This window comes from Nycticebus coucang, chromosome 15 (assembly GCF_027406575.1).
Source record: "Nycticebus coucang isolate mNycCou1 chromosome 15, mNycCou1.pri, whole genome shotgun sequence".
NCBI classification, from domain to species: domain Eukaryota; kingdom Metazoa; phylum Chordata; class Mammalia; order Primates; family Lorisidae; genus Nycticebus; species Nycticebus coucang.
The window spans coordinates 96998023-97009185 of record NC_069794.1 but is presented as its reverse complement, the minus strand read 5'-3'; positions in this window follow the sequence as shown (position 1 = coordinate 97009185).

Below are 11163 nucleotides of genomic sequence, written 5' to 3'. Positions count from 1 at the left end.
AGGTGGGGAAAGACACCCGCTTCTGTCCCAGGACCTGGCTCACCCCACCAGACTGAACATTTACACCTCAGGCAGAAATATAGAGGTTCTGCCCTTAAAATAGATAGATTATAAAAATGGAAAACATTTTAAAGTTCTTCATATCAGGAAATTTAGTTTAAGAATTTCAGGAAAGCCCCTGTTGGGTCCTCTAAAACATGATTGAGCTATATTTAATTGAGTTGCGAACAAAATTAACTTAAAAACCAAAACGTACCATGCCAAATAAAATTAAGTAACAAAAACCAGGCTTATTTTTTCCCTTAAGATGCTCCAGACGTGTCAGTTTAACAAGCAATTTTATAGACTTCAAAACAGCTGTAAGTCAAAGCCAAGATAAAATAAGTGATAAAGTGTTCCTACTTACTGCTACCTATAATTAAATGTCCAATTTAGAGACAATGCTCAGTTTACTCATTTTGATCCTTAAGGAAAAATTTAGCAGAATAAAGGCTTTACAGAAGAACACAAATTAAAGCTGAATTTTTTTCTGATTTTTTTTTTTTTAGTGCATTTGAATGAAGATCCAGAGAAAATATGCAACATTCATTGTCAAGAGTGGGAGAATGAAGTCGAGTAAGAATAGAATCAATATGTAAATCCTGTCAACATTTTATTAGCATTTTCAAATCTGACTCACAAGAGTCAGCCTAGTCAGAATAGATTTTTCCATGTCATGGCAACAGCATACATCATTGCTTCTGGAGGGATGAGCTGTGGTAGCCTCCTGCCAGCCCTGGATGACAAGGCTTAGTGGCTTCATGAATGTATGCTGCCAGCTGTCATCTGCTTGAGACCATGACTTCCATTTGATGGAATCTGCTCCAGCAGACAGTTGTTACCTAATGTTCACGGTGGACCATGGTGGTTTCTCTCAGAACTGCAGGGATTAGTCACACAGGTTCTTACAAAAGGGTGGCTTCCTTGTTTGATTCAGGACTTGAAAAATATTTCTCCCTTTTTAAGACTGTACCCTGCCTAGAAGGTTTGTTATGTCTCAGATGAAGGGTCTGAGAGGAAATCTCCCAAGGCTCATCTTAACTGGACACACACATCATCACATACACAGGGATGAGATGAACATTAAAAGCTAATCCAAGTATGGAATATGGAGAGAAGGAATGCCCAAGGGGGCAGAAGAGAAGACCACAGTTATTGAACTCGGCTACGTTCAATAAATGCCAGCTCTGCCAGACATCCTACATCTTTGCTGCTCAAATATAGGCCATGAGCTACAGCCCGGGACTGGTTATCACTGTGGATCTCAGCCAATCCCTGGTGATTTCTGTGCACATTCAAGTTTGAGAAGCACTGTCCTAAATTGTAAAGCTTAGTCCTCATACCTCTTTGAGGTAAACATTATTTCTTATTTTACAGATATGAAAACCAAGACAGAAAATGTTTCCTTCTTTTCTCCCCTCATTTACAGAAAGGATTTGCAGTGGGAAAGGGTTATTTCTCAGCTGGCGAATAGCAAAGACAGCATTCAAGGCCCATCTGTTGCACCCCAAGCCTGTACCCATTCCACCTTCCCACCCTGCCCCAGGCTTCTTGGATGATGGCACAAACCTTCCAGAACAGTGTTTGGTAACTGGCACTACACTTTAAAACGCACTCTGAGGGTGAGTGGTAAGTTTTAGTCATATACATCTATCAGGATGATTACAAACAAACAAAAAAACAATAAAATACAATGACGCTAAGTTCTGGTGAGGACCTGGGACAACTGGAACACTCCTACCTATAGTGGGAAGGCACAACGGCATAGCCACTTTGGAAAATAATTTCAACAAGAGAAATACAAACATGTCCAAATACTTGTCAGCAGATACCCACCGCAGCATTATTTATAAGAGTCAAAAGCTAGAAACAGCCCAAATGCCCATTAACCAGCCAATGGACAAATAGAGATAATCCATAGCATCGAATACTGCTCAGCAATTTATGTTAGATAAAAGATTATATACTGTATAATTTCATTTATATAAAATCCAAAGGAAAGCAAAACTTTAAAGACAGAAAACATGTTGGTGTTTGCTGGGGCTGGTAGTAAACATTGGTATATCTGCAAAAGGGCATGAGGAAACCTTTTAAAAAGCAATGGAATGTTCTATCTTGTGACTGTGATGGTTACACAACTGCACGATGACTAAAATTCATCAAACATCACACAAAATGGGTTGAGTTTTATCGTATGTAAATTACAACTCAATAAAGCTGAAGGGAAGAAGGGAATTCCAGAAAAGTGGGTGGTTACTATCGAGGTATATCTCAACAGCTTTCACTCTAGTAACAACAACCAGCTAAAATACAAAGGAGAAACACAGTACAATAAAAATAGAAAACGTTTAGAAATAAACTTTAAGAGACTATGACAGAAGATTTAAACAAAGAAGATTAAATGATACATATCATTTAATCATCTCATCTTATCAAACTAACCTAAACATTTTAGGAAATAATAAATTGAAATACCCATGTTAGAACTTGGAAAAGTCAATCTAAAAGTACATCTGGAAGGATATACAATCAATTAATCAATATTGTTTGTCTCCACTCCCTCCATCTAATATATAATAAACTTAACAGTGTTTGAAAAATAATAGTGGGGAAAAGTTTGTTTTATCAGATATTAAAAAGCGTTATAATGGGGTGGCGCCTGTGGCTCAAAGGAGTAGGGTGCTGGCCCCATATGCCAGAGGTAGCAGGTTCAAACCCAGCCCCAGCCAAAAACTGCAAAAAAAAAAAAAAAGCATTATAATGCTAAAATAATGGCATGGACAGAATTGGAAACCAAAAGATTTATAAATATACAACTAAACAAAAAAAATCCCCAAACATATCTTTGCATATAAAATCCTTAGTATATGATAATGGCAAAATTTCAAATAAGTGGAGAAAGAATGGATTAGTCAATAAATGAGGCTGAGACAACTCTTTCTTGCTCTCTTCTCAAAAAAACATAATAAAGTATAGATGAAATTATTTGTACTAACATATGAACAGTTCTTACAAATTCATAAGGAAAAGATGAATGCCCCATAGAAAAACAGGCTATCAGAGGAAGACCCCAGGATCTAAGCCTCAGATTCTTGTCCTAATGCCTGGCTCCAGATTAGCAGAGATATCCTCCTTCAAGAAAATTGAAGGCTTAGTCAAAGCGGGTATCAGCTGTGATCAGGATGGACCAAAGACTATATACCCTGCCTCCTTTTTCTGAGAATTATGTAAGTCTCCTATCCTCTCCTGAGACTCTAAAAGAGAGAAAATCCCTCATAACTAAGGTTGAATTTCCTAGGTAGGATAGGAGCTTGCTAATTCAGTTTATTTTGATTTGAATAAGAGAAAGAAAAGGACCATTTCTCACATAACACATTTTACGGTATAAAATTCATATCTGCTTGTATCTATTTATTGACCCAGAATTTCTATTTTGAAACTAACAGAGATAAAGATATCTGTTCAAGGATGTTTATTGTAGTTTTTATTTTTAGTGGCAAAAACCTAGAAATAATGTGAATTTGCACAGTTGGTTCATAGTATATCCACGCTATGGAAAAGTGTGCAACTATTAAAAAGGAGGACATCTTGACCCCAGAAAACATCATACCATGGGCTCCTACTTTTTTTGTTTGAGACAGAATCTCACTCTGTGTCCTGGGTAGAGTGCCGTGGCATTGTAGCTCACAGCAACCTCAAACTCTTGGGCTCAAGAGATCCTCCTGCCTCAGCCTCCTCAGTAGCTGGGACTGTAGGCACCCTCCTGGCTAAGTTTCCTATTTTTAGCAGAGACGGGGTCTCACTCTTGCTCAGGCTGGTCTTGAACTCCTGAACTCAAGGGATTCTTCCATCTTGGACCCCCAGAGTGCTGGGAGGTGTGAGCCACCACACCCAGCCATATGCTCCTACTTTTATGGGGATTGCTGTCCCCAGGAAGCAGGAGTGACATGTGTGAAAAATGAGAGACGGGAGGGTGAATCAAATATGAGGCTGTGTTACTGAGCAGCCTCATATTTACTTATGTGATACCACTTACTTTACTTATTACTTATGTAATACCACTTAGTAACAAGATAACTAATGTTTTCATCTTGAGTTTTCCAGAGATTATATGAAGGACCACATCTCTGGAGAGTCAATCTTGGGAGAAGGAAGAAGAATTTACCCAGTGGCTCCCAAATCCCACTGTGTATTCCTGCGTGAGGGCCCTGAGTTTCATGTTCCAGTGGCGCAGAGAATGCCTGGTACAGAAGGTGAGAGTAGAGATGCTGGCTGGCTGGGTGGGTCCAGAAGAAGTCAGAGTTGGTCACCGACATGGTGGTTGTCAAGGGTCAGATGAGGCCAAGAAGACCTGAGATGAGGTACGAAGCGGGTAGCTGAGATAATATTAATACCTAAGGCTGGTGTGGGAGTGCGAAAGCCAGCTGATGGGATTATAAATGAGTAGCTTCTTTCTGGAGTCTAAAAACTGACTCCCTTAGACCCAGCAATTCTATCGTAAGGATTATCCTGAGTAAATAGACAAGTGTATAAAAACGCACAGAGAACATTCCCAGCAATGGGAAAGCACCTGTAAGTCCAACAATTAGACTGATTTAAAATTATGAGATAGTTCAATGGACTGATAGGGATGGTCACAGAACATAGTTAAACGGTAAGAACAATCAAGAATGAACAATGGAATTCCATTCTTATAAAAAGTACTATTACTATGAAAAATATGTATCTGTTTATTCCATTTTGAAACTAACAGAGATAAAGATATCTGTTCAAGGATTTTTTTTATTGTAGTTTTTATTTTTAGTGGCAAAAACCTAGAAATAATGTGAATTTGCACAGTTGGTTCATAGTATATCCACGCTATGGAAAAGTGTGCAACTATTAAAAAGGAGGACATCTTGGCCCCAGAAAGCATCATACCATGGGCTCCTATTATTTTTGTTTGAGACAGAGTCTCACTTGTGTCCTGGATAGAGTGCTGTAGCATTGTAGCTCACAACAACCTCAAACTCTTGGGCTCAAGTGATCCTCCTGCCTCAGCCTCCTCAGTAGCTGGGACTATAAACACCCTCCTGGCTAAGGTTCCTATTTTTTAGCAGAGACGGGGCCATATACAGTAGAATCTTCCCACACTGACCACCTCTGGACCAGACATGCACCACATGTACGTATCAGTAGGCCTAGTTCCTTATGTTGTTCCTTATGTTCCTAGTTCCTTACAGTCCCTTAACTGGTCACCTTACAGAGGTTCCACTGTATTTTCATATAAATTCTAGAAACCTAGTCCCCCAAATACTAATCATAGTTACCTGTGGATGCTTTATCGTCTTCTTCCTTTCATGTGTTATACTTTTCTACAATGATTATAGAAAGACGCAATCTAAACAGATTTTGTTTTAAAAGACTATGATTAAGATAGAAAAGGAACTCTGACCCTTTAGCTGTCTGAACAATTTGAGACTTAAAATATAAATGACTGATAACTACTGTAAATAAAGAGGATAGAATCATTCTTCCATTCATTTAATATTAATAAATACATGACTAGCTCCTACAAACCAGATCTGTGCCAGATCCTGGAGATAGAGAAGAACAAAATAGAAGTCGTGCTTAGTATTACGAAAAAGAAAAAGTGGGGGGAACTAAGGTATTTCCTCCAGAATACTTTTCCATTTCAAAGAAAATAAAATTTTGGTAGCATTAAAATTTTCTGGAGTATTTATACACTTTCTCCTCATACAAAAGGTTTTAGGTCAATTGCAATACAACATTCAATTAAACAGAAAAATACACAAAGAATTTTAAAATTAGTTATGAAAAAATACAAGAATCCAGACAGAAGACTATTAAGGACATACACAAACACGGGCCACCTATTATTTTATTAGAGGGATTACAGAGCTTCAATGTGGTTTTGAGCTTCCAGGCAACCAGAAGGAAAAAGGAGGAACGTTTATATGGTTGTTGCTGTCAGAAAGGAATAAACCAATTTTTTTAGGAGACACTAAGTTTCTCTTAGCATTTATCTACAAAAGAAATTTGTTATTGGGTTTTACATTGAGTGCTGTCGGGATCCGTGACGCCATGTCTCCGGCCCTGACCCAGGGCCTGGTTGGAGCCAGGACACCAGGTCTCCGGCCAGCCCACTCAACTGCCTAGACGTGGCCGCTGCGCCAGCTTACTCGGGGTAGGTCTCATTCGGTTTCAGGTGCCGAAGCACCTTAGAAGTCACAGTCAATATTAGTAGGAGTGAGCATTTCAGCAGCAATCTCTCAGCAGCAGTCTTAGTAGGGGAGCACAATATGCTCAGAGCCACACGAGCTAACCTGGCTAACTTCTGGCTAGCTAACGTCTCTGGAAGCTGTTTATAGAAGTAATCCCGTGGCCGCCTAGGCCACAGGTGTGGAGCCTGCTGACCAATGCTGTACGTACTTTGATGTTTTCATGCGTCCCACTAACAAGAGCCAATGATGTTAAATCCCTTCCCCAATCCCTTATTACCAAGGTATGTCTCACAGGTGCCTCCTACAGAGTGCAACATTAGAAAACTACATCCTCCAACCAAGAAGAGAATACACTGCTATTCCACCATCTCTGAGAAGACAAGCACCATCCATGGAGCACAGGACCTGGCACCCAGGTAGGCACTCAAATATTTGTGGAAATGAGGAACAACAGAACGGAATGTTGTTCAGAGATCTGGCTACACAGACAGCCATCTCTACTGCCAGATGACACTGTCTTGCTTATGACGCTAGAAAGCAGACTGAGTTTTGGTCTGAGGAGGACAGGGGCTGTCCAGGCAGACCATCAAAAGTGGACAGTGGGTCATTCTGGGTGCTGTCTCTTGGGCTTCAATGAGGTGGCATTTCTAAGCTTTAAACATACAGCTAAACCGCCTGGTCTGCCAAAGAGTAGGAGGGCTATGAATTCACTTACTAGAAAGGGTATCTGTCTTGGAGTAAAGCTGACCAAAGCTGACAATGCCAGGAAAGAAAAGGGAAACCAGGAAATAGATGTGAATGAAAAGGCAATGTCAGAACTAGGCAAGGAGGAAGGGGAAGAAATTTTAAAGCCAAGAGTCAGACATTGAAATTAGTTTCTCCATTTTTTTCCTCCCTATTTTGGAGACTGAAATTACATTTGTGGAAGGTCAAGAAACAGATGGAGATGTTCACTGGAGAAGGGCCCTGCCCAAAGTAACAGGGAGAAAAGCCACTGAACTTCAGGACTTTTTTTTTTTTTTTTGAGATGGTATCACTTTGTCGCCTTAGGTAGAGTGCCCTGGCATCATATCTCACATCAACCTTAAATTCCTGGGCTCAAGTGATCCTCTTGCCTCAGCCTCCCAAGTAGCTGGGACCACAGGAACCTGCCATGCGCCTGGTTAGTTTTCTATTTTTGGTAGAAAATATTCTTGCTCAGGCTGGTCTCAAGCTTGTAAGCTCAAGCAATCCACCCACCCCCGCCTCCCAGAGTGCTAAGATTACAGGCATGAGCCGCCACACCTGGCCCTGACCTCAGGATTTCTTAGAAGAAAAACCACCCAAGAGTATTAAGGTAGAAGGCATGGAGAGTAAATTGCAGCCCAGGTTTTCTGTGACAACTTCCTTTACCCTGAAGGACAAGCCTAAGCAGAGCCCCACATGACAAAGTGTGGGAGTGACAAAGTAGGCAGAGAGGTCTGTCAGGGTCCATCTCCACAAGGAGGCACACAGCAGGCAGCAAGGGCGGCCCCCCGGCTGGCTGCACCTTCACTTCTCCTGGTCAATGCTCTCTGACCATCTTCAACAGAACCAGGAGCCCCTAGCTGCCCCTGGGGCCTCTCGACCTGCCACTCTCCACCCTCCCCACTACTGGAGCTCTTGAGGGTCTTGCACTGCTGATTCCATTGCCTCCTGGAGCCCTTCCCCATCCAACCCCTCTCTCACCACCGATCACTGATTGCAGGATGCTCTCACCTTTTCTTTTTTTTTTTTTTCTTTTTTGCAGTTTTTGGCTGGGGCTGGGTTTGAACCCGCCACCTCCAGCATAGGAGGCCAGTGCCCTACCCCTCTGAGCCACAGGTGCTGCCCACACCTTTTCTTTTTTTATCAGTGATCTTGGAATTCCCTTCTGTGGGTCCCACAACCCGGCAGCACTTCCCTGGTTATTGGTCTTGCCCCCTCTCTCTTCATCCTTCTTGTTCTAGACATTGTGAAACATCCTGCTCTGTTTAAGTGTTTTACCTCCCCTGTTCTTTGAGTGTGTTCAAGAGATAGCTTAAAAATCAATTCTATAAAGGAGTTGCAAAGGATATTAATGTCCCTTATCTCCGTGTTTTGATTATGCTTAATGGTAATGGTTTTACATTCCTCTTAGAGTGCCCAAATCCTTTCTGACTTACCAGGCTGTGGGGTCTGGCCCCCTCTCTCCATCCCCGACCCCTACTGATCCTTCTCACCACTAGCATCTTCGACCCAGTGATACCAGCTGTCTTCCACCCTCTTGAATGGTGCTTTCCCCAAGGCATTGTATATACTCTTCCCACCATAGAAAGCTTCCAATTTGCCCAACTGACTCCTGCTTTTTCACCACAACTGGCTGAAAATTTGGGGAAAATTTAACTTCTGCCTGATGACAGAACCTTCCTGGCGGAGTGGAGAGGACTTACTTAGTACTCGTAAAGTGCTCCTGACAGTGGCTGGCACTTAGTTAAGGCTCATCAGCCTGACTAATAACCTTAACAAGCCAATTCCCTCTACTTTATCTTCCATTGTATACCCTTTTCCCTAGTATGTTAACTTTTCACTTTTCATTCCTGTGACTTTTAAAAAAGTATGCTGTGCCCTAGTACAGTACCTGACACAGGATAGGGCACTGAATAAATATTCAAATGTTTCTAAAGGCTTAGTCAAAAATCTTATAAAAGACAGAGGACATTGATACATATGCAGAAACTGGGCTGAAATAAATATGAAATTTATTTTTATACTTACACTTGCAAAAGGTAGATGGCCAAAGAGAGCAGAGGCAGTGACTTGATCATAAATTTAATTATGAGGAAGCTGGTAAAACAATTGAAACAATCTCCCCCACATTAATAAAATCAAGTGTCCGGATAAAGGAATGTTCCCATTCCAAAGTGCCTAGAAACTAGCCACACCGCAGTCTTCATTGTTGGGGTCCTTGGAGTATATCAAGATGACAGAACCAAGTCCAACAACAATTTAAGCATCAGGATGAATAAAATGCCTGGGGTATTCAGGTGGAGGACGGGAGCTGTCTCTTCTGGTATCCTGAAATACCATTAACAAAAAGTCTACTCCCAAAGAAGTTGATTTATAATGATGGACATTTAAGGTGATTTTTCTTTAATATCGAGAGGACTCTGACACAACCAAAACTCCCTGGGAATGAGGGTCTGCGTTTACTCTTCAAACTTTTCTCACTTCTACTGCTGCAGGAATGTTTCCATAAAATGGCCTACCCCCCAAATCTAATTTTATCTTTAAAACATTGTTAAATGTGTACCTTAGTCTGTAAACTTTAGCTTGTGTTACCACAAAACTGTTTTACTTAACACCTAGTAAAACTGCTGTTTAATGATGTCCTTTGCTTATGGCTTCACAGGTTATTTGGAACAAGGCCCCAAGTATTTTTGGCTGCCACTGTTAGGGGAAAAGAGAATTACTCAAGAAGGTATATAGCAGCTTGTTAGAGAGGGAAGCTGCAGAAGAAATTCCTTGCAGGGAACGCTTCCTTCGTAGCATTGTTCAACCATAGTTCTGCTTTTCATCATTTAGTAAACTTGTGTAAGTGTTCTGATGGGGCCAATCTCTCAGAATATTTCAAGAAGTGATTTTAAAACGATAGTATGATTTTCTAGTTCAATTTGAGCCGATAACTAGTTGCTTCATATTCCCATTTCTACCCTAAATCCTTGCAATAGATGGGATTAGCTCAGTATTATCTAGACTAGCAGGCATCCTCAAAACTTCTTAAACAGGGTGCCAGTTCATTGTCCCTCAGACCGTTGGAGGGCCGGACTATAGTAAAAAAAAAAAAAAAACTATGAACAAATTCCTATGCACACTGCACGTATCTTATTTTGAAGTGAAAAAACAAAACAGGAACAAATACAATCACACCGCCTCATGTGGCCTGTGGGCTGCAGTTTGAGGACCCCTGATAGAGCTCCCATAGGTTGGTAATTTGGGGAATGAATTTAGAAGTCTAATTTTTCCTAAAACTTAGAATGAAGTAAAGGCACATTTTTTTGTCCTTTCATTCATCAGAAGCAAGCCTAGTAGGATGGTTCACACTGGAACCAGAATGGTGGCTGCTGTGGGTGGGTGGAGGATTCTAAAGGAATTACTTAGGGCAGTATTTCATATCTAGGAGGAGTTTTGGCCTCAGAGACATTTGGGGTTGTCTTGACTGGCACGGCAGGGAGAGGTGCTGCTGAGGTCCACTCCACAGAGCCCAGAGATGCTGTTGAACGTCCTGCAGGGCACAGCAGTCTCCACACCACAAAAAGTCAAGAGTGCAGGGTGTGGGACCCCTGATTCAGGCCAATGCTAGTTGGGGGATTTTATGGCAAATAGTGAGAGTAGGTTGCACTCCCACATCCCTTTACCATACACTTTCTCTTTATATGATACATATAGACTTTCTGAGAATCATTCTATCACTTTTTCAGCTGTCTAATCTAGTACATTTATATGAAGAGTTGCCTATAAATTTGGACAAATCAGTGACAAGTTGAACAGAGTACTCTTTAGATTATACATGGATGTCTTAAGACTTGCAGCTTAACATACAGACTTAAAAAGCCCCAGTTAATAAAAAAAAAAAAATTAACCACAGTACGACAACGGACATCCATGAACGTCAGCTGCTCTTATTTGTTTACCTGCGAAAATTAACTAATCTGCTAAAAAGAATTCTTCTGAAGGAAATGATAGCAAGATTCTGAGTACCATCACGTTTATTTACTTACATACCAACTTCTTTCAAAAATAATTTGAAGTGGCATTATACAAAAGTAAAAATACTTACAGACTTGAAGTCTGGCTGCTCCTTTGTTCCTTTAATTAACCCAAGGTTTCTTTTAGAGCCATGCCCTCCAACAGGTTAAAACTT